General features: G+C 48.7%; 1 non-coding gene across 1 annotated transcript; it reads left to right on the forward strand.

Moving 5' to 3' along the window:
* The first annotated feature begins 787 nt into the window (after positions 1 to 787).
* Positions 788 to 891, forward strand: LOC117069197. The gene has a single exon (XR_004431441.1). It is a non-coding gene; the product is annotated as a U6 spliceosomal RNA (small nuclear RNA).
* Positions 892 to 24,700: the final 23,809 nt, after the last annotated feature.

The following is a 24,700-nucleotide window of genomic DNA, read 5'->3' on the forward strand; positions in this document are numbered from 1 at the left end:
CTGTTGCCTAGGCTGGTGTGCAGTGGCGTGAACTTAGCTCACTGCAACCTCTACCTCCAGGGCTCAGGTGATCCTCCCACCTTAGCCTCCCAAGTAGCTGGGACTACAGTTGTGCAATACCATGCCTGGCTAATTTTTCTGTAGAGATGGAGTTTCATCATGTTGCCCCGGGTGGTCTTAAACTCCTGGGCTCAAGCAATCCACCCACCTGGGCCTCCTAAAGTGCTGGGATTACAGCCGTGAGCCACCGCAGCCGGCTAGTATTCTGTTTTTGTTTTTGTTTTGAGACAGAGTCTTACTCTGTCCCCCAGGCTGGTGTGCAGTGGTGCAATCTTGGCTCACTGCAACCTCCGCCTCCTGGGTTCAAGTGATGCTCCTGCCTCAGCCTCCCGAATAGCTGGGACTACAGGCGTGCACCACCACATCCGGCTAATTTTTTTTTTTTGTATTTTTAGTAGAGACGGGGTTTCACCATGTTGGTCAGGCTGGTCTCGAACTCCTGACCTTAAATGATCCACCTGCCTCGGCCTCCCAAAGTGCTGGGAATACAGATGTGAGCCACCCCGCCTGGCCTCTGGCTAGTATTCTGCATTCTTGACAGTCTGATAGATGGGAAAATATCCCTATGGCAATGAATACACGTTTTAAAAACATATTGTATGTCGCTGGGCCACTCTTGCCCTCTCCCCAACTATCTTTATTGGTGGGCTTCAGGCTCTGGGCACCCTCTGTTTTGTTTTCTAGCATAAGTACATTCATGTAGTCATTCAACACAGCTTTAAACTCTGTGTTCGCTTCAGCAGCACATATACTAAAATTGGAACGATACAGAGATCAGCATGCTCCCTGCGCAAGCATGACATGCAAATTCATGAACCGTTCCATGTATTTTTAAAATTTAATATATTAAAAAATTTAAAACTCAATAGAGTGTCCGTTGTGTGCCAGACACTGTTCTGGGTGCTGAGGACACAGCAGAAAGAGATTTGCCTTCAGGCGGTTCATCCTGGTGAGGACCTAGACAGCTCACACCACGGATGTGTAAAATGCACTGAGTGTTCCCGGGGTGAGAAGTGCTTTGGAGAAAACATTAAAAGGGGCAGGAATGGGCATTTCTGGGGCTTCAGAAAGTTTCACGGAGGGGAGGGGAGAGAGCCAGTTTAGAAGAAACAGAAGTCTAGGAAAAAGCTACCAAGTGCAAAGGCCTGGAGAGGGGGACCATGCCCAACAGATTGGAGGAACAGCTGGGACAGCAGAGGCTGCAAAGCAGGGACTGGGAGGACTGTGGGACCTCGTGGCCCCTCGGAAGAAGTCTGCCTTTTGCTCCAGATGAGGTGGGGACCTTTGAGGGTTGACACAGCAGGGATGAGACCTGATATTTTCACTGATATTTTCACTAGGATCACTTTGGCTACTGTCTTGTACATTGATTGTAGGGGGTCAAGGTCAGAAACTCAAGACGGTTGGAGGCTAGAGAAATCGTCAAACGAAAGATGCTGGTGAGTTGGTGTGCTGGGTTCAGTAGTTTTTCTCCCAAATTCATGTCCACCTGGGACCTCAGAATGTGACCTCGTTTGGTCTTAGAGTCTTTGCAGATGTAGTTAAAGATCTCGAGAAGAAATTATCCTGGATTTAGGACCCACCCTAAATGACTGATATCCTCATGAAAAGGGGAAGCCACAGGAAGACACACAGAGAGAGGGGATGTGGAGGCGGAGGCAGAGATGGCAGTGATGCTCAGGAACACCAGGAAGCACCAGAAGTCAGAAGAAGCCAGGAGGGGCCCTCCCCTGGAGCCTTCAGAAGGAAGGTGGCCCTGCCCACACCTTTATTTCAGACCTCTAACCTCCAGAACCCTGGGAGAAAAAGATTCTGTTGTTTTAAGCCATCAGTTTTGGACAATTTGTTATAGCAGCCCTGAGAAAGGAATACAGTTGTGCCAACACAAGAATAGAGGAGAAGGTGAAAATTGGTCAGAGTTGGGATATATTTTGTAGGTAAAGCCAAGAGGATTTGCTGAAAAATAGGAACGAGAGAACAAGAAATGTCCAGGCTGACTCCAAGGTTTTTGCTCTGGGCATCTGGCAGGCTGACTGGGTAGCAGAAGGGCTGTTTGGGACCGGACATGGTGGCTCACGCCTATAATCCCAGGACTTTGGGAAGCTGAGGCTAGAGTTTGAGCTCAGGAGTTTGAGACCAGCATAGGCAACATAGGCTCTACAAATAATACAAAAATTAGCCAGGCATGGTGGTGTGCGCCTGTAGTCTCAGCTACTTGGGAGTCTCAGGTGGGAGGATCCCTTGAGCCCAGGAAGTCGAGGCTGCAGTGAGCCGTGATTGAGCCACTGCACTCTAGCCTGGGCAACAGAATGAGATCCTGTCTCAAAAACAAAACACAAAAAGCAAACAACAATGACAAAAGGGCTGTTTATGAAAGAAGAGACCATGCTCCCCTTTGGATAAATTAAATCTAAGTTGCCTGTTAGACATCTAAGTTGAAGCCAGCTGTGCATACATTTTGTTTGCTTCAAGACATGTCTTGAGATCTTTCCATGTCAACCCACAAAGAAATGCCTCGTTTTTGTTGTTATTGCTGTGTATTTCGTTATATGCATAAACCATCTTTTTTTTTTCTTTTTGAGATGGAGTTTCACTCTTGTTGCCCAGGCTGGAGTACAATGGTGTGATCTCAGCTCACAGAAACCTCCGCCTCTCAAGTTCAAGCAATTCTCCTGCCTCAGCCTCCCAAGTAGCTGGTGTTACAGGCACCCACCACCATGCCCAGCTAATTTTTTTTTGTATTTTTATTAGTGACAGGGTTTCACTGTGTTGGCCAGGCTGGTCTTGAACTCGACCTCAGGTGATCCATCCACCTCCACCTCCCAAAGTGCTGGGATTACAGGCATGAGCCACCATGCCTGGCCAAACCATCTTATTTAACCAGAATTGGACATGTTTCCAAATGCTTAGCTGGAGAGAGTCTGTCTACGACAGTTTGTTCTTCCATTGAAATCAGTACTCACTAATTTTTCTTTTTTTGAGATGGGATCTCATTCTGGGTCACCCAGGCTGGAGTGCAGTGACACAGTTAGCACTGTAGCCTCAATCTACTGGGCTCAAATGATCCTCCTGCCTTAGCTTCCTGAGTAGCTGGGACCACAGGCACACACCACCATTCCCTACTAATTGGTTTTTTATTTTTTGTAGAGATAGGGTCTGGCTATGTTGCCCATGCTGTTCTCAAACTCCTGAGCTCAAGCAATCTTCCTGCCTCTGCCTTCCAAAGTGCTGGGATTACAGGTGTGAGCCACCGCACCCAGCCAGTGCTTACTAATTTTTGAGTACTTGCCGTGTGCCTGTTCCTGAGAGGAATGGCCTCACAAGGGAGATGGTTTGGTGTAGTGGCCACAGTATTCCAGTTTCAGACCATCACCTTCTATGAAACAGGGCTGTGGCCAGACACAGTGGCTCACACCTGTAATCCCACCACTTTGGGAGGCTGAGGAGGGTGAATCACCTGAGGTTAGGAGTTCGAGACCAGCCTGGCCAACATGGCAAAAACCTGTCACTACTAAAAGTACAAAAATTAGCCAGGTGTGGCGGCACACGCCTGTAATCCCAGCCACTCGGGAGGCTAAAGCAGGAGAATCTCTTGAACCCAGGAAATGGAGGTTGCAGTGAGCCAAGATTGCGCCACTGCACTCCAACCTGGGCAAAAGAGTGAGACTCTGTCTCAATAAATAAATAAATATAAAGAGAAATAAAAATACAAAATTGGCCAGGCGTGGTGGTACAGGCCTATAATCCCAGCTACTTGGGAGACTAAGGCAGGAGAATCGCTTGAATTCAGGAGATGGAGGTTGCAGTGAGCCAAGATTGTGCCACTGTACTCCAGCCTGGGTGAAAGAGTGAGACTCCATCTCAATAAATAAATAAATAATAATAAAAATACAAAATTGACCAGGCAAGGTGGCACATGCGTGTAATCCCAGCTGCTTGGGAGGCTGAGGCAGGAGAATCAGCTTGAACCCAGGAGGCAGAGTTGCAGTGAACCGAGATCGCGCCACTGCACTCCAGCCTGGCCAACAAGAGCGAAATTCTGTCTCAAAAAACAAACAAACAAAAAAACTAGGACTGCTATGTCATCTAAAGACATAACCAGCACAAAGCCCCAAGCTCAGCATTTGAAACAGGCATTGTGCACCTGGAGGCTTTGCTACCATTTCTCATGTAACTGTGTTCCAGAGGCCTGAGACATGAGAGGTGTTCTGTGGGTACCAATTACATCTTCCCTCAAAAATGACTTGCCTGGTCCAGCAGCTCCCTTTTGGGGCTTCATAGTCCTCCCCAGCACATGGAGGGCTCTGAGCAATTCTGCACTCAAGACAGTTTTGCTTATCCAAGTGTTACTCACATGTGTTTGAGGACATCACTCAATTCCTCCTCCTTCCTGCAATTGCATTCAGCATCTCAAGACACCAGAGCCTGACAGGCTGAGAAAAACTTGCTTTGGTTGACACATCAGAGATCAGAAAAAAGATCACAAAAGCCAGGTTTGTGTTATGTTTTCAACGAGTGATCACTCCCCCTCTTAGGTGGGATCTCTTTGGAGTCTCAAATTTTTCCTCCATTTTTTACTTGGAGATGATAAAATAGCCTCTGTGGGCTCCCAGCCATCCACTGCCATCCCTCTCTTTATCTCATGGGGCAAGGGGGGCACAGGATGCAAATTAAATAGTACCCATTATGCCAAGTAGATAGCACCCTACCCAAAGAGCTTTCTCCCAAGGATGGGAAAGAGGAGCTAACTTGGGTCCCTCAGGAGAACATTATCGCCTTGGGAGATTTCAAGGTTTACTTTCGGGTATCAGAATGTAAAGGGAATGGCTTTAAAACTTCAGCACTTGAAGAAATTTTTGGGTGATGGAAATATATATATATATATTTTTGAGACGAAGTCTTGCTCTGTTGCCCAGGCTGGAGTGCAGTGACATGATCTTGGCTCACTGCAAGCTCCACGCCCTGCCAGGGGTGATACAAATATTTAAAAACTGGATTATGATAATGATTATGCATATGCAAAAAATATTAAAAGTCACAGAATTGTGCACTAACAATGGGTGTTGAATTTTATGATACATAACTTATACATCAATAAAGTTTATTTTTTTTTTATTTTTGAGATAGAGTCACACTCTGTCATCCTCTGTCATCCAGGCTGGAGTGCAGTGGTGCAATCTCAGCTCACCGCAACCTCCACCTTCCAGGCTTAAGTCTGCCTCAGCCTCCAGAGTAGCTGGGACCACAGAAGCGTGCCACCATGCCTGGCTAATTTTTTTATTTTTATTTTTTTGAGTCAGGGTCTCATTCTGCCACCCAGGCTGGAGTGCAGTGACACAATCTCGGCTCACTGCAGCTTCCGCCTCCCGGGTTCAAGCAATTATTTGCCTCAGCCTCCCACGTAGATGGGATTCCAGGCACCCACCACCACGGCCGGCTGATTTTTGTAGCAACTAATTTTTTGTAGAGATGAGATTCTGCCGTGTTGCCCAGGCTGATCTCAAGCTTCTGAGCTCAAGCAATCCACCTGCCTTGGCCTCCCAAAGTGCTGGATTATGGGTGTATACCACCACGCCTAGCTAATAAAGTTGTTTTTTAAAAAAACAAAAAGATTGAAAGTCAGGGCTGGGCACAATGGCTCAAGCCTATAATCCCAGCATTTTGGGAGGCCTAGGTGGGAGGATCACCTGAGCCCAGGAGTTCAAGATCAGCCTGGGCAACGTGGAGAGACTATGTCTCTATTTTTTTTTTGGAGATGGAGTCCTGCTCTGTCACCCAGGCTGGAGTGCAATGGTATGATCTTGTCTCACTATAAGCTCCACCTCCCGGGTTCAAGTGATTCTCCTGCCTAAGCCTCCTAAGTAGCTGGGATTACAGGCACTGCCACCATGTCCGGCTAATTTTTGTATTTTTAGTAGAGACAGGGTTTCACTATGTTGGCCAGGCTGGTCTTGAACTCCTGCCCTCAAGTGATCCACCTGCCTCAGCCTCCCAAAGTTCTGGGATTACAGGTGTGAGCCACCATGGCTGTCCAGGTGAAATGTTTTTTGCCCACATCAGCCCCTCCCTCCCACTTTCCATTGTGCCCCATGCCAAGGCTACACCCTTGCTCCACTCACAGCAAAGCTCACATGGGCATCCTGAGTGATCCTGGAGGTTTGAAATCACCTTTTAGTAAGTTTCTGCGTCCTCCACCTTACCAGCCCTTCATGTATAAGGTATTTATTGATCTTTTACTATGTGCCGGCTCATTTATAGCACATGGTGATGAACAGAATAGATCTGGTCTCTGCCACGGAGGTGACTGTCCAGCGAGGATGGTGGCCACTAGTGGTAGAGTGTTTATGACACTGATGCCCTTTGCCCTTTGGCCCTACTACCATGAATCCTTGCAGTGACTCCTCTCCAAGGAAGGCACCATCGTGCTCTCCTTTCCCAGATGGGATCATCAAATGGTGGGTGGGAGCTAGGATCCCAGCCAGCCCCTCCTCATGTCACTTCCATTGGAATACTGATTACCCAGCCTCCCTGCTCAGGAAACCTCCCTGCCGCGGATGAACTGTGTGCATCCCAGGCTAGAACTCAGTGGTCCCATCCTGCAGTCTCTACTGGGAAAAGCTGGATAATCCTTAGGCCATCAGGGAAGAAGGACAGACACATTTGCATAAGAAATGAAAATCCTATCTGAGCTCCTGCCCTGCCTAGAGATTTACAATTCCCCAACAGTTCTGGGAAGGAAATAGAGAGAATGTTGGTGGGGGATGGGTACTTTAGACCAGGCGGTCTGGGCTGCCTGGAAGAGGCATCTTTAGAGCGGACACTTGAAGGATGACACAGACCTGCCATGGGAAGAATGGGAAAAGCATTCCTGGCAGAGGGAACAGCATATGCAAAAGTATGATGGGAACAAGGCCTGGCCCGTGTCAGAAGCAGACTGAAGGCCTGGGCGACTGGGCTGGCAGCACAAAGAGCCAGTGGTGGGGATGAGGCCAGACAATGGGCAGGCCTTGGTCAGGCAGCACCTTGCAGGCTGAGGTGTGGGCTTTGGACTTAGTTCTGAGAGCACTGGGAAGCTACTGGAGAGTTTTGGGGTTTTGTTTTCAGATCACTGCTCTCAGGCAGAGGGTGGGTGGAGACCAGGTGATGAATCAGTGAGGCGTGGAGGGGCCTGGATGGAGGTGGTAATTCTCAGGTACACAGTAGGTGCTCAATAAACTCCATCTACCTAGAGTTGAAATTCAGAGATGCAGGTTTCAGGAATTAAATGTGGGGGACCCTGAGGATGACTGCGCCCCCACCCCACAAGTATCCATGACCAGCACTTGGCCATCTATCAGGGGTGGGGGCTCAGTTCTGTTTATTTTCAGTCTGTCACTCAGCAAGACTTTTATAAAATACAACAAAAATGAATGACTTAGACAAACAGAAGGGGAGGCTGAAGCGGTGGTGCATGCCTGTGATTCCTGCCCTGTGGGAGGCTGAGGAGGCAGGATTGCTGGAGCCTAGGAGTTGGAGGTTGCAGGGAGCTGTGATCCTGCCGCTGCACTCCAGCCTGAGTGATAGGCAAGATCCAGTCTCTCTTTTTTTATTTTTATTTTTGGCGGTAGGGAGGGCCTCTTTGTTTTTTTGAGACTGAGTCTTGCTCTGTTACACAGGCTGGAGTGCAGTGATGTGATCTCATCTCACTGCAATTTCTACCCCCCACCCAGGTTCAAGTGATTCTCGTCCCTCAGCTTCCCAAGTAGCTGGGACTCCAGATGTGCACCCCCATGCCTGGCTAATGTTTTGTATTTTTAGTAGAGATGGGGTTTTGCCATGTTGGCCAGGCTGGTCTTGAATTCCTGACCTCAAGTGATCCGCCCGCCTCCCAAAGTGCTGGGATTACAGGTGTGAGCCACTGTGCGCAGCCGAAATCCAGTCTCAAAAAAAAAAAAGAAAGAAAGGAAGGAAGGAAGGAAGGAAGGAAGGAAGGAAGGAAGGAAGGAAGAAAAGAAGAGAAGAGAAGAGAAGAGAAGAGAAGAGAAGAGAAGAGAAGGGCCGGGCATGGTGGCTCTTGCCTATAGCACTGTGGGAAGATCACTGAGCCCAGGAGGGGCAACATAGTGAGCCCCCAACCCAAAAAATAAAGAAAAAAAGAAGAAAGCCTACTGGTGTAAATCAACTTAAAAATGTGGAGAAGGGACAGTAGGATGCTAATGAGCGGCTGGGAAGGTGAGATGGAATTAGAAAGCAATCTTTGGCACTTGGCAAATTATCATAATGATGAGTTCAGGCAAGACTCACCAACGAATGCCACAATGAGTGGGCCTCAGGGGTTGAATGGAAATAAATGTCCACGACCTAATAAGGCCTTTGTGAAAGCAGTCTTATTTGGAAAAACAATCTTTGTAAATGTGTTTAAGTTAGTGATCTTGAGATAAGACCATCCTGGATAACTGGTGGCCCTACATCCAATGACACCTATTCTTTTTTCTTTTTCTTTTCTTTTCTTTTTTGTTTGATATGGAGTCTTGCTCTGTTGCCCAGGCTGGAGTACAGTGGTACAATTTCGGCTTGCTGCAACCTCCATCTCCTGGGCTCTGGCAATCCTCCCACCTCAGCCTCCAGAGTAGGTGGGACTATAGGCACACACCACCATGCCTGGCTAATTTTTTAAATATTTTTGGAAGAGATGGGGTTTTGCCATGTTGCCCTGGCTGGTCTTGAACTCCTGAGCTCAAGCCATCTGCCCACCTTGGCTTCCCAAAGTGCTGGTGTTACAAGTGTGAGCCACTACACTTGGTCTAACACATACTATTTTTTTTTTTTTTAGAGATAGTGTCTCACTCTGTCACCCAGTCTGGAGTGCAGTGGTGTGATCATAGCTCACAGCAGCCGCCAGCCTTGAACTCCTGGGGTCCAGTGATCCCCTTGCCTCAGCCTCCCGAGTAGCTCTGACTAGAGACACACATCATACCTGTCTAATTTAAAACTTTTTTTTTTTTCTTTTGTAGAGATGGGGTCTCGTTATATTGACCAGACTGGTCTCAAACTCCTTGGCTCAAGTGATCCTCCCGTCTTGGCCTCCCTAATTGCTGGGATCCACCATGCCCAGCTGACATATGTTTTTGTAAGAGATAGAAGAGACAGACATGTGACAAGGAGTGCCATGGGACCACAGAGGCAGAGATGGCACGATGCAGCCACAAACCACGAACACCTGGGGCCACTGGGAGCTGGAAGAGGTGAGGAGCTGATTTTCCTCTTGAGCCTTTGGAGGAAGCACGGCTCTGCTGAAACCTTGGTTTTAGACTCTGACTGCCAGATCTGTGCGAGAATAAATTTCTGTTGTTTTAAGTCATCCAGCTTGTGGTAATTTGTTAGGGCAGTCATAGGAAACAAATAGAGCGGATGTGGCCAGGAGAGGTGGCTCATGCCTGTAATCCCAGCACTTTGGAAGGCTGAGGCAGGTGGATTACATGAGTCCAGGAGTTTGAGACCAGCCTGGGCAACATCATGAGACCCTGCTGCTCAAAAAAATAAAAAATAAATAATAAATAAATCAAAATAAGAAACTAATAGAGTGGGTGTGAAGTTGGAGAGCAATGGGACAGTTACATGGTCTCAAAATACCTTCCCACAGGGGAAGCATAGGAACTTTACAGTGGAGAAGCCTGGCCAATGCTATGAGCATGTGAGCGGTGCTAATCTCACCAGAAAAGGGACCCAGGCAGCATGTGCCTCCTGCCAGGGTGCACTGGGAGCCGGGCATCTGGTCAGTCTGAAGTGCCCACCTGACGGCAGAGTGGAGTCCCACCCAGACCTGCTCCCTCCAAGGCATCGGGGTACTCTGCACATCCCAGGTTTTGGGAACATGCCTTCCTTTTGCAGTGTCTCCCTCCCATCGCAGACATCTGGGGCCACATGTCAGGCATCTGAGAACGAGGCCGCTGGGAGGCACAGGTGCAGGACAGACACTCAGTGCACACTGTTAACCGTGGGCAAGGAGAGGCGTTTGCCTTCCCTCTCTGCATATGCTCTGTGGGAGGGCTTCCTAGTAACCCCGCCAGCTTCTCCATTGCTGGGGGAGGAAGACAGAGGCTAGTGCATCGCAGCCATCACCAGGTGCACTGGCCAGTAAGCAGCAGAGCTGGGCGTCTCTTGAGGGCTGGGTCAGGCAAAAGCCTGTGCTCCCTCCACTCCGGGGGCACTGGGTCCTTTGGTAGGAGGAAAGTCCTCAGAAAGGATTCTGTTAGCTGCGTTCAGGCCAGTAGGACAGGAAGGTGTCTTTTGCAGCTACAGGGTGAATCTTTTTAAATTAAATTAAAAAAATTTTTGAGACAGGGTCTTGCTCTGTCGCCTAGGCTGGAGTGCAGTGGCGTGATCTCAGCTCACTGTAACCTCCGCCTCCTGGGTCTCAAGTGATTCTCCCGCCTCAGCCTCTAGGCTAGCTGGGACCACAGGAGTGTGCCACCACACCTGGCTAATTTAAAAAAGTCTTTTATAGAGACAGGGTCTTGCTATGTTGCTCAGGCTGGGCTTTCAGCATTTAAACTACATCCAACTCACACCAGAAGGGATGTCTCACCTGTTGTTGGGAAGAACACTAAAGCTCACGTGTAGTTGCCCTGTCCATATTAATAATGTCCATGAAGTGCCATTTTAGCTGTGCTACTTACACTTTTTTTCTAACTCACCTTAAAAGAAACGTAGAATTGTTGGAATAAAAGCTAGAGTGGCCATTGGAATGCTACTTAAAACATTCATGGGCCAGGCACGGTGGTTCACGCCTGTAACTCCAGCACTTTGGGAGGCTGGGGCAGGCAGATCACCTGAGGTCAGGAGTTTGAGATCAGCTTGGCCAGCATGGTAAAACCCTGTCTCTACTAAAAATACAAAAATTAGCTGGACGTGGTGGTGGGCACCTGTAGTCCCAGCTCTTCAGGAGGCTGAGGAGGCTTACTTGAACCTGGGATACAGGGGTTGCAGTCAGCTGAGATGGCACCACTGCACTCCAGCCTGGGTGACAGAGCGAGACTCCATCTCAGAAAAAAATTTATGAATGCCACTAGATGGCTGGTTCTCAAACTTGGCTGCACAGTGGAATCACCTGCAGAAATTTATGAACCCATGATACCTGGGCCCCACCCCTGCAGATTCTGATGAATGGGTCTGGGGTGCAGCCCAGGGCAATGGGGTTTAAAAAAGCTTCCTCTAGGGTTTCAATAGGCGCCAAAGTTGAGAACCCTGCAGTTGACAAACAGATGTGACCCAACAACGGATTTGGGGTCACATGCTACTGCCTTAGTAAATCTGTATAGCAGGAGGATGGAGAGGACCTCCCCTAAGCTTGCCCCTACTCCCTGAAGGCTCCCTAAACTTGCCCACCCACCCTGCCCTTTCCTTTTCGGACATATTGAACCATGGCATCACTTGCTAATTGCCTCCTATGTGGAGGACTCGCCTCCCCAAGGAGAGAATGTAAGAAGGTGGGGGTGACATCATCACCAGATTGTTGGGGGACAACACACAGCACTTCGTGTTATTTATTTATTTATTTATTTAATTTTTTTGAGACCAAGTATTGCTCTGCTGCCCAGGCTGGAGTGCAGTAGTGCAATCTCAGCTCACTGCAACCTCTGCCACCCAGGTTCAAGCCATTCTCCTGCCTCAGCCTCTGGAGTAGCTGGGACTACAAGTGCCTGCCATCACACCTGGCTAATGTTTGTATTTTTAGTAGAGACGGAATTTCACCATACTGGCCAGGCTGGTCTGGAACTCCTGAACTCAAGTGATCTGCCCACCTTGGCCTCCCAAAGTGCTGGGATTACAGGTGTGAGCCACCGCACCTGGCCCAACACACACCGTTTCTGAATCCGCCACAGTGTGCAGCCTAGGCCCACAGTAGGAGCTTATTAAAGACAAAAGCCGGATGGTCATGAATTGGAGCTGTAAATTTGGCTGCTTCATGGGATTATCATGGACTCCCAGAAATGCCGATTACAAACTCAATCAAATGTCAGAAATGTCCCTGCTCAGGTTTCCTGATGCACGGGACTCAACAGCATGTCAGGTATTCTGGAGGATGTGGAGCTGTTTTCTGCCCTGAGCTGTGACTGCAGGCACTGGGAAAGGGAAGATACATTTCCTGCCTGGAGGAGGGGAGGATGCCAGGGGAGGATGCCAGGGGAGGAGGAGGAGGATATTGGTGGTGATGGTGGTGACTCCATCTGCTTTGCTGGGGGCTCACTGTGTACAGGCATGGCGCTAAGCCCCCTGCATGCATTTTCTCACTGAATTCTCCTGTCCCCCACAAACTCAGGAGACCAAACTCTTAGTCTCCACGCTAGGCCAGGTGCTCCTGAGTGTGGAGGCATTTCACTGCGGTGCCTAGAATGGAGCCCAGTGTGTTGTGGGTGCCCAAGAAACATGTGGAGAACTATTCTCAGTAGGTATTTGTCGAATCAAGCTGTTTCTACACATGGTCTGGAAGGGGCAGAAGAGGAGCGAGACCTCTGGGTCTGCTCAGACCCCGCTCCAGGACTTGCTTCAGTCCCTGACAAGCACATGGGGATGCGGGGAAGGGAACCAGGCAGGAACTCCGAGAGAGCGACTGGTGGCGGGGGCTGAGGTGCTGTTAGTGCCAGCCGTTGGAATTATAAGGGTTTACACTTCAACTCCTGGCTTTAAGTTCCCGAGACATGCAGGGACCAGAGCACTGAGGGAGCGTAGGTGTCGAGGGAGGACTTTTGGCTAGGGCAAGGGTCATTTGTTTGGAAAGTCTGGCGCCTCATGGAATGGTACACACGGCCCAGAGAGAGTAAGAATGTGTTTCTGCCTTACAGGGGTTTATCAGTTGGAGTTGGGGGACTCCACTCTGGATTGTTATTTTTAATTTTATTATTTATTTTACTTTATTTTATTTAATTAATGTATTTTTTGAGGAGTTTTTGCTCTTGTTGCCCAGACTGGAGTGCAGAGGCGCCATCTCGGTTCACTGCAGTGGTGGGTTCAAGTGATTCTCCTGCCTCAGCCTCACTTGTAGCTGGGATTACAGGCACGGGCCATCATGCCCAGGTAATTTTTTGGTATTTTTTAGTAGAGACAGGGTGTCACCATGTTGGCCAGGCTGGTCTTGAACTCTTGAGCTCAAGTGATCCGCCCACCTTGGCCTCCCAAAGTGCCGGGATTACAGGAGTGAGCCACCATGCCCGGCCAGTTATTTTTAATTTAAAAAATCTCTAGATTAAAAAAAAAAAGTTAGCATGGTAAAAATATTCCAACAGAACCAAAGAGCTATATTTTTTGGAAAGTAAACTTTGTTGTCCTCTCTGACCCCATCCTTCCCCCTGGAGGCAGCCACTCTTAACTGTTAACACTTTCCTTCCAGAAAGTCTGCATAAATACAAGTACATGAGACAGACCTCTTCTTTTATCTACAAAAGGGCACATACTTTGCACATTCCTTTGCATTTTGCCTTCTTTCTTTCTTTAAAATAATAGCAGTTAGCCATCATAGCTCTATTATTTCCATGGTTGCATGCTATTCTATTGTGCATGTATAACGTAATTTATTGACTAACATCAGCATTATTTTTCTTTTGCTGTTACAAACTATGCTGCAAAGAACCTACATTTCACTCATCTTTCTGAATATGTGGAAGAATAGATGTACATTCTATTACATAAACATACATATTATATAGTAGTAGGAGTTCGGGAATAAAGGGCATATGCATTTAAAATGATTATAGTTATTGCCAAATTGTCCTCCTGAGAAATTGTATTAATGTTTATCGCAACAAATCTCATGAATATGACTCTTTCCCCATCTCCTTTTTTTTTTTTTTTTTTTTTTTTTTTTGAGACGGAGTCTTGCTCTGCCACCAGGCTGGAGTGCAGTGGCCGATCTCAGCTCACTGCAAGCTCCGCCTCCCGGGTTTACGCCATTCTCCTGCCTCAGCCTCCCGAGTAGCTGGGACTACAGGCGCCCGCCACCTCGCCCAGCTAGTTTTTTGTATTTTTAAGTAGAGACAGGGTTTCACCGTATTAGCCAGGATGGTCTCGATCTCCTGACCTCGTGATCCGCCCGTCTCGGCCTCCCAAGTGCTGGGATTACAGGCTTGAGCCACCGCGCCGGCCATCTCCTTTTTTTTTTTTGAGATGGAGTTTTGCTCTTGTTGCCCAGGCTGGAGTGCAATGGTGTGATCTTGGCTCACCACAACCTCTGTCTCCTGGGTTCGAGTGATTCTCCTGCCTCAGCCTCCCGAGTAGCTGGGATTACAGGCATGCACCACCACACCCGGCTAATTTTGTATTTTTAGTAGAGATAGGGTTTCTCCATGTTGGTCAGGCTGGTGTCGAACTTCCGACCTCAGGTGATCCACCTGCCTTGGCCTCCCAAAATGCTGGGATTACAGGTGTGAGCCACCGCGCCGGCCCCATCTCCTTACAAACACTACATTGTCAAACTCTTTGATATTTGTGAATCTGATGGGTAAAAATGGCATCTCCTTGTTTACCTGAACATTGACTATGAGGCTGATAATTTTTTCTTTTCTTTTTTTTTTTTTTAGACAGAATCTTGCTCTGCCGCCCAGGCTGGAGTGCAGTGGCCGGCTCTCAGCTCACTGCAAGCTCCGCCTCCCGGGTTCATGCCATTCTCCTGCCTCAGCCTCCCGAGTAGCTGGGACTACAGGCGCCCGCCTCGTCGCTCAGCTAGTTTTATGTATTTTTTAGTAGAGACGGGGTTTCACCGTATTAGCCAGGATGGTCTCGATCTCCTGACCTCGTGATCCGCCCGTCTCGGCCTCCCAAAGTGCTGGGATTACAGGCTTGAGCCACCGCGCCCGGCCGAGGCTGATAATTTTTTCATGTATTTGTTTTTATTTTTGTGAGCCGCCTGTTTGTGTTCCTGGTCTTTGTTTTGTTTTTTTTTGGGGGGTTTTTTTATTTTATTTTATTTTTTTTGGAGACGGAGTATTGCTCTGTTGCTCAGGCTGGAGTGCAGTGGCGTGATCTTAGCTTACCGCCACCTCTGCCTCCTGGGTTCGAGTGATTCTTCTGCCTCAGCCTCCCAAGTAGCTGGGACTACAGGTGCCTGCCACCATGTACAGATAATTTTGTATATTTTTAGTACAGATGGAGTTTCACCCACGTTGCCCAGGGTGGTCTCAAACTTCTGACTTCAAGTGATCCACCTGCCTTGGCCTCCAAAGTGCTGAGATTACAGGCATGAGCCACCGTGCTCAGCCTTTTTTTTTTTTTTTTTTTTGAGACAGGGTCTCACTCTGTTGCCAGTGCAGTGGAGTGATTGCAGCTTTGACCTCCCAGGCTCAGGCGGTCCTCCTACCTCAGTCTCCAGACTAGCTGGGACCACAGGTGCACGCCACCACACTTGGCTAATTTAAAATTTTTTGTAGAGGTGGCATCTTGCTGTGTTGCCCAGGCTGGTCTTGAACTCCTGGACTCATTTGATCTTCTTTTTCTACTGGAATGTTTATTTTTTAATATTGGTTTGTAGGAGTTTTTATATATTAAGCAGCTTAATACTTTCTCTGTCTTACCATATTGGATGGCAGTCTGTTTTGGGGTCTTTGTGTAGTGATGGAGATGAGCCCAGAATAATACAGGATCAAAGGCCAGGGGTCCCAGTGCTGTGTGAATTTGCATAAGTCAGGAGAGGCTTTGTGGGGAGATGGTGTGGAGAGGAGGGTTTTTTTTGTTTGTTTTTTGTTTTTGTTTTTGTTTTCTATTGCCCAGACTGGAGTGCAGTGGTTCGATTTCTGCTCACTGCAACCTCCGCCTCCTGGGTTCAAGTGATTCTCCTGTCTCAGCCTCCCCAGTAGCTGTGATGACAGGCACGTGCCACCAAGCCCAGCTATTTTTTGTCTTTTTAGTAGAGATGGGGTTTCACCATGTTGGCCAGGCAGGTCTCGAACTCCTAACCTCAAGCGATCCGCCCGCCTCAACCTCCCAAAGTGCTGAGATTATAGGTGTGAGTTACCATGACTGGCTTGGAAATGAGTTTTAAGGGATGATGTGGAGGAAGAGGATGTGTCAGTAGAGTGGATTTTATAAGCAGAATGTCATGGAAGGAAATTGTATGGGTTGGTGGAAGGTTGGGGAAATTCTAAATAATTCTGTCTTCTGGAGATGGACTGCTGGGATGGGGGTGAAAGATGATAACATTGAAGGCCAATTGAGGAGCTGGTTCAATTTCCTGTAGGCAGCAGGGAGCTGTGGAAGGGATTTGAAGCAAAGGATTGGATCTGTGTTTAAAAACACTACTCGGGTTGCCTTTTTAGATTGGATTGTAGGCAAACAAGATTAGAGAAGGAAAACCAGTTAGAAGACTATTGCAACAAGGAGATGACAGTGGCTCAGGCAAGGTAATGACGTGGACGCTAAAAACCATTTGTACTTGGAAGGCAGGATTGGCAGAGCTGGTGATTAGGTAGGTGTAGAAAATAGTAATTCAGTTATGTTTCTCTATGTGCAAAGGGAATTCACAAGACGTCAGTGGGCATGGGAGGAGGTGAGAATAGGGCCAAGATGTGGAGAGTTGGAGGATGTTCGAGGGTCCTCTTCACAGTCAATGTTCCAAAGATTCCTGACTCTGGATTAGACATCTTTTGGGAGGTCTGTCCCGCCCACACCTTCTCCGAGAACTGCCCTCCTTTCCTAGGTGTGGGCTTTTATTGCCAGGTGACACTGCCTCTCTGGCTCCCTGGCTCAGGTGCAGAATCCTGACCCAGAGGACACCGATGCAAGCCTCTGTTTTGGAAATCTGGAATCTGAATGTGGACACACTGGGTCAGTTGGCTATGGGACCAGGGCTCAGCTGGCTCGTCCTGTGAGCTCCGAGTGGCCGTGTTTGTGCCGTGTGTGACTGCAGCAGAAGCAGCAGAGAGAAATGAAGTCCTTGGACAGAGATAGGCAGGAACCTCTAATCCAACAAGACAGATTGAACCTTCCTGACTAACAAGGCAGTAAAGGAATGAAAACACTTACATTCACTAGGACAGGAACAGGAAGGGGAGATGACAGCTCTTCAGAGACGTCAGAAAGTTTGGAAGCAGGAAAACCAATGGACAAATGACAACAGGTTTATTTTTATTTATTTATTTTTATTTTTTTGAGACAGAGTCTCATTCTGTTGCTCAGGCTGGAGTGTCGTGGTGTGATCTCAGCTCGCTGAAACCTCTGCCTCCCGGATTTAAGAGATTCTCCTGCCTCAGCCTCCTGAGTGGCTGGGATTATAGGTGCCTGCCACCACGCCAGGCTAATTTTTGTATTTTTAGTAGAGATGGGGTTTTACTATGTAGGCCAGGCTGGTCTCAAACTCCTGACCTCAGGTGATCCACCCGCCTAGGCCTCCCAGAGTGCTGGGATTATAGGCGTGAGCCACCACGTCTGGCCTGAAGGCCTTTAAAAGGGACAGTTAGACTCCCAGATCTTCCCGATCACTTTGGGCAGCTAGGCATCTACCCTTTTCCATTCCGAGAAAAGACCAACTAGGGTTTCCTTTGAAGGCTGGAACCAGGGGAACCTGGATTTAGAGATTCCAGCCTGACTGTGGCTGCAAGTCATGCACTGAAAATGGAATTGCAGGAAAGTCTACTTACAAAGCAGCGAAATGCTGGCATCTTCCTGGCTCAGCTTCCAGAATGCTTGCGGCCAGGGAGGGGCCTGAGGCTGGAGGTTTCTTCTCAGGTAGGGTTGCTGGATAAAATACAGGATGCATTGTTACATTGGATTTCAGATAAGCAACAGATACTTTTTTTGGTATAAATATGTCCAACAAATTACACATTTTTATTAGTAAAATCTGGCAATGCTGTTCAGAAGAAACTAAGAGGCCCAAGAAAAAAGTGCTTGGGGTGCCAACCCTGATTCCATTCCCAGTGAAATGCTTTGATCCCTTCAGCTCCTACCCAGAGGCCCGAGAGTAAGCCTGGTCCATGCCCTCGCTAGAGCTTCCAATAAGCATTTGAGAGTCTCATCTTTAAATGTGAACAAATAGCCAAGATCACCCAATGGAAAAACAAGCTCAGGCTGGGCCAGTGGGGGTCCAGAGGTCCATCTTGCTTCAAATCCCTTCCATAGCTCCCTGCTGCCTACAGGTGGCTAATGCCTATAATCCCAATACTTGGAGAGGCTGAGGTGGGAGGATCACTTGAAGCCAGGAGTTCTAGACCAGCCTGAGTGACATAGTGAGACCCTCTCTCTACAAAGAAAAAAAAAATTAGCTGGGTGTGGTGGTGTGCACCTGTAGTCCCAGCTACTTGGGAGAAGGAGGGTGATGGCTTGAGCTCAGGAGTTTGAGGCTGCAGTGAGCTGTGATTGTGCCAGTGCATTCCACTTCAAGAGACAGAGTGAGACCCTCTTTAAAAAAGAAGAAGAAGAAGAAGAAGAAGAAGAGAAGAAGAAGAAGAAGAAGAAGAAGAAGAGGAAGAGGAAGAGGAAGAGGGAAGAGGGAAGAGGGAAGAGGGAAGAGGGAAGAGGGAAGAGGGAAGAGGGAAGAGGGAAGAAGGAAGAAGGAAGAAGGAAGAAGAGGAGGAGGAGGAGGAGGAGGAGGGGGAGGAAAGAGAAGAAGGAGGAGGAAAAAGGAGCTCAGAGGATGCGGGGAGAATGTAGAGAGCTGAGGAGAGCTGCAGAGACACAGAGAGAAGAGACCAGCCTCAGAGGCTGACCACCAGTCTCCTGCTGGCTCCTCAGTTCTCCACTGGTAGAGTCCCTTCCCTTCCTGTCTCTGGCTTCTGGGATAGAGTCCTCTCCCCGCTCAGAGAAACCCCCGGGGGTTTAAGCGCTGCAAATGTGTTTCCTTCTCTTCTGACCAAAGGGTTCTTCTGTATCATGACACAATAACTCCCAGCCAGGATGTGCCTGCCTGGACCCCCATCGTGTCAATCCTGAGCAGCTTGGAGGAAAAGGCCTCCCCTGGGGCAGCCGTCGACCCAGGGTCTCTGCCAAATGACCCTGGCAGCTGCGGCCCCCTTGTGCCCCAGGAGCCAGGGTCCTGTCTGGAGGCTCCATCCAAAAGCTGGCCTAGGTCCCGACTGCCCTCTCGCTCGGCTGGCAGAGGATGGAGCCAGTTGGCTGCGCTTCTGAAGTGGGCACCGCGAGCCCACACTTGGCTCGTGCTCCTCACTGATGCCCTCTCTTTTCGGCCTTGCTGAGCCAGGCGGGGTTCTGGCTTCGGTGCTGCATCTTCTCTCCTCCAGGAACAGAAATCCCTGAGGGTCAGCGGTCTCGAATATCATCATCTTCAGATACCTGAAGAGCCGGTGTGAACAGCCGTTCAACTCAATTTCCCCACTTTCATCCAGCATTTCCTCTCTGCCTGCACGATTGAGGTCTTTTCTGATTTTTTTAGTAAATCATATTGATTTGTTTTATAAGTTTCTTTAGTAAAAGGTGAAAGATTTGTACAATTTGAAGATGTTTTATAAGTTTCTATTGCTATTATTGATAATTTCATTAATTAATAGAAAATTTTAAGATGAGGTCATTTTGGTAGCACAAACATTGAAATAGGGTTTTGAAATAGTATGATCAACTAATTTATCGTCGTCACCAGGACTTTTTGAGAGTGAAACTGGGCTCTTTTACTAATTATGTGGGGAAAACAGGTATAAACGGGAACTGTACCATGCAAACTGAAATGTATCATAATTCTATTGAGAGATGACTTGCTCAACATCCCATTTATTTCTGAATTTGTTTTAATGATGGAAACAAGGGAGGGAACCTGGGTGACACAGGGAGTAGCTGCAAATGGTAACAGTTTTTTTTTTTTTTATGCTTGCTTCATAATAGTAGTTCTCGATCTTAACTCACCCAGGGCCGGGTTTGGCAAACTGCAAGATCCAGATGCAGTCTGTTTTCGTAAATAAAGTTTTATTCGAACACAGCTGTGGCCACTCATTTACCTTGTGTCTATGGCTGCTTTCATGCAGCACAGGGAAAGCTGATGAGCTGCAGTGGAGACAGGACAGTTCACGCTTAGGATATTTAGTATCTGGCCCTTCACAGTAAATGTGTTCTCTTTGAGCATAGTGCTCATGCCTGTAATCCCAGCACTTTGGGAGGCTGAGGTGGAAGAGTAACTTGAGCCCAGGAGTTTGAGACCAGCCTGGGCAATGTAGCAAGACACCCACCTCAATAGATGCAATAGATAGATTATAGATGATAGATTGATTAGATTGATTAAATGTTTGCTGACCCCCAACGTTGGGAATGTAAAGAAATTCCAATGTCTCACTCCCAAGAGACTCTGATTTAATTGCCCTGTGGGACAGCCTGAGCACTGGCAGGTTTTTTTTGTTTTTTGTTTTGTTTTTTTTTTTGAGACTGAGTCTTACTGTGTCACCCAGGGTGGAGTACAGTGGTGCAATTTCGGCTCACTGCAACTTCTGCCTCCCAGGTTCAAGCAATTCTCCTGCCTCAGCCTCCCAAGTCGCTGGGATTACAGGCTACCATGCCTGGCTAATTTTTGTATTTTTAGTAAAGATGGGGCTTCACCATGTTGGGCAGGCTGGTCTCAAAATCCTGACCTCAAGTGATCTGCCTGACTCGGCTTCCCAAAGTGCTGGGATTACAGATGTGAGCCACCGCACCCGGCCAGCACTGGCAGTTTTAACAGTGCCTTAGGCTGACGGCTGGGTGCAATGGTGCATGCCTATAACCCCAGCTACTAGGAGGCTGAGGCGGGAGGATCACTTAAGCCTAGGAGTTCGAGGCTGCAGTGCACTGCACTCGTGCCTGTGAATAACCACAGCAACCTGGCAACATAGTGAGACCCTGTCTCTAAAAAAATAAGATTGTCTTAGGTGATTCCACCACGGAGTCAGCGGTCAGCACTGAGAACTAAGAAATTAAAGCCAAATTCGGCCAGAGGCAGTGTCTCCACAGGTGCCCCCACACCATTCATTCTTTCCGTGTCAGGTAACACGTTGGCGATCTTCAGTGTTTTAAATCTGGGAGAGGGGACTCATGGGTTTTAATTTTTGTTACATTTTGAAAATAGTCTTAAGATTTACTTTAAAATAAAACTTGAGCTGGGCGTGTGATGGGTGCCTGTAGTCCCAGCTACTGGGGAGGCTGAGGCAGGAGGATCGTTTGAGGTCAGGAGTTCTGGGCTGAAGTGTACTATGCTGATCTGGTGTGTACACTAAGTTCAGCATCAAATATGGTGACCTTCCGGGAGCAGGTTGTCTAAGGAGTGGTGAACCCGCCCAGGTTGGAAATGGTGCAGGTCAAAACTCCTGTGCTGGTCAGTGATGGGATCATGCCTGTGAATAGTCACTGTACGCCAGCCTGGGCAATATAGTGAGACCCCATCTCAAAAAAAAAAAAAAAAAAAGAAAAACAACCCAGACAAACAGACAAAAAATTGAACTTGAATCAAAGACTTGGGCTGGACTCCTCATCTGGTTTAGTCTCCGCATAGCCCTCTGGGGACTGGATTCTGTTTTTCCTTTTACAGATGAGGAAATGGTGGCACTGTGGGGTTGAAGGACCCGCTCCAGGCTGCACAAAACCTCAGGCTGACTCTTTCCAAAGCAAACGCTTGACTTCTTGGGAGAGTTTTTAATTTTTTTTCCCCAACACCCTCCTTTTCATGAGCAGCTCCCAAATGTCAAAGGCCAGAGAGGATGGTGTCCTGCGTTCCTGAAGGCAGGAAGTGTTTATTGAGCTCCTACTAGCTGCAGAGCTAGGCATGCAAGTGCCACAGTGAACAGAAAAGGGCCCTGCCTTTATGGAGTTGGACATCCACGTCGGGAGACAGACCCTGCGGGGAGTTTGGGTGAAATGTCGTTGAATGTCAGGCAAGCAGTGGCCCCGGTGCTGCTGACCTTGTCTGGGAGGATCAGGAAAGTTTCCTGGGGCAGAGGCAGGGAGATCTGAGCTGAAACGTGGAGGGTGAGGCTGTTGCTGCCTGTCTTTAGTGCATGGAAGAGAATTCCTGGCAGAGGGAATAGCACGTGTGATGACCCAGCTGGGGAGTCCAGGGCTGGTGCCTGGAGAGCTCCAGGACAGGCTCAAGGTGGAGCTGGAGAGAGCAGACGTGGGAGGGAGGCAGGTTCTGCACCACCCCCAGGGGGTTAAATTAGACTGGTGAGTCAAGATTCCAAGAAAATGAATGGCTCTTCTGCCAGAATTTTAGGCAACTCCGCATTCCAAGACAGCCCACAGCTTCCTCTCACAGCCAGGCTGTTCCCAGCCCTGGTGGAGGAGACAGGAGCTGGCCACTAGCTGGGACACTAGGTGAGAGTTCAGGCCTCAGGTAGGCATCTGGGTTGGACGACAGAGTGGGGTGGGGGAGTCCAAGACACTGGAGACCCTCAGGCCCAGGCTCAGGGTTCCCAGTCCTGCACCTGCTACCCTGTCTGCATTTGCGTCCTTGGGAAACAGACTTTGAATCAGAGATTTATGTGCAGGAAGTTTAGTGGGGTGTTTTCTCAGGAGCCGCACCAGTGAGGGAGGATAAGCAGCTTGGCTGTGGCGCTGAGGTCTCAGCCCTTCCTCATGGGAACTCTAAGCCAGGTGGGCCTTTAAGAGATGTTCCCAATCAATCAAGGCCAGGACTTATCTACCAGATATCAGATGCAAGCTGTCCCTCAGGGAAGGGGCCACGGGATCAGATGAGGCAACTCTCTGAGGCTGAGGGCAATTCCTGGGCAGTTGCTCGGCTGTGAGCTGCCAGCTCCCGCTCCCAGCAGCCACAGGAATGGAGTGTCCTGGTCTGGGAGGATCTGCAACCACAGCATCCGCTACAGCAGCTGTGTGACCTGGAGCACATGGCCTAACCTCTCTGAGCTTCCTTTATGCAAAATGCAATCACTGGGCTGTTGGGAGGATTCAGGATATTGCATGTAAAGCACCTGGCCCCAGTCTTGAGCTCCAGAAAGCACCCAGGAAGTGTCTGTTTAGTTGAAAGGATCAGTGACTGCATTGCTTCATAATGAGAATGAGTGAGAACACCCTTTCTGGTGAAAAGATCACGGGCCCAGGAGTCAGGAGAGGGTGGTTGCTTCCAGCAGTAACTGGTTGCGTGACAGTAGTATGATAAGACTGTAGGCTTTACATTTAGCTCTCTGGGCCTTAATTTCTTGATCTTGTAAACAGGGATAATGACACCTGTGCCACCTTCTCCTAGGCTATCTCTTCCTCAGTGTTGGGAAACTGAGTGGAGATCATGCGATGGGAGGTGAAAGCTTTGCAAAGGAAAAGATATCATCATTTTCTACAGGTGGGGTGGGCGTGGCAGCAGGTGGCAGAGCAGGAAGCGGCCTAGGTGAGCCAGAACACTGGTCAGGCGTGAGTGCAGCCCTGCACCCACATAAGCCCACACCTTTGCACAGGCTTCCTTGCACACGCATGTCCCTGCGTGTGTGTATACACACTCATGTGTCCCCTGGTAATGCACCTACTCGCAACCACCAGAGCAAAAGAAAGACAAGGAGTGGAGCTGTCTGCGGTGCACCTGAGGCCCCAGCTCCCCTCCCAGCCCATGACTATATTGTGGAGGGCTGAGGAATGGGGTTGCTGAGAAGGAGCCCAGGCTGGGGGCCATGTGCGTGTGGGTCAGGCTGGCAAAGCCTTCTGTCTGCCTCTTAGGCTGCCAGGCTGAGCAAAGGCCACGTGCTGGGCTGAAGAGCCCAAGCCAATGTAAATAGGTCCCTTTGGAAGCAGGACTCATCTGGAGAGCAAGCAAGCAAAACAAGCCTAGCTTTTCATTTAGGGACCGTCACAGAAAACTCTGAAATGCACCAAAGAGTTCATGGTGTTTGGCGCTGATCAGTGGCACTGAGGGTGCTTTCTATTTCCATCCCTTGATTCCACTCATTTTTCTACTGTCAACATGCATTAGCATTGAATGATGATCAGGATCATCAGTGTGTGGGTTGACTGAAGATATTGGTTGATGGTGTTTCTCCAGCTCCTTTCCCTGCCGCCAGCCCCTCAGTGGCCCTCCTGTGCTCTGAGTGGTTCTGCTAGGGCTGTGAACTGTGAAAGCCTGGACCCGGGGCTGTGAGGTGGGAGTGTGGGCCAGGCCTGGGAATCTGCAGCCCTCGTCCCCAAGTCCATGGTCATTGTCACATGGCCTTGCTGGGCGAATCAGAATCCTCCCTTGTCATGTTATAGGCCGACCCTGGGGAGATAAGCTCTCCCTGAAATATTAACATTGTCTCTGGCCATGTTCCCTTTCCCTTCACCACCCAGAGAAGCAGGAGAGAGAGAGAGAAAGAGTGAAAGGGAGAAGCAGCCAGCTGTACAAATAAATATAAATCCCTTTGATTGTAAGATATGATTCATTATTTTATGTACAACCGTGATGGTTAATTTCATGTGTTAACTTGACTGGGCTGAGGGATGCCCAGATAGCCCGTAAAACATTAGTTCTGGGAGTGTCTTGAGGGTGTTTCCAGAATAACTTCGCATTTGAGTCAGCAGACAGAGTGAAGAAGCTCTGCCCTCATCAACGTGGCCAGGCATCTTCCCATCCGTTGAGGGCCCATACAGAACAGAAAGGTGGAGGGAGAGCGAGTTCTGTCTTCTGCAGCTGGGACGCCCATCTTCTACCCTTGGCATCAGAGCTCCTGGTTTTCGGACTTGGACTGAATGACGCCACTGGCTTTCCTGGCTCTCCCGC

Source organism: Trachypithecus francoisi, unplaced genomic scaffold (genome assembly GCF_009764315.1).
Source record: "Trachypithecus francoisi isolate TF-2019V2 unplaced genomic scaffold, Tfra_2.0 Lachesis_group21, whole genome shotgun sequence".
Classification (NCBI taxonomy): Eukaryota; Metazoa; Chordata; class Mammalia; order Primates; family Cercopithecidae; genus Trachypithecus; species Trachypithecus francoisi.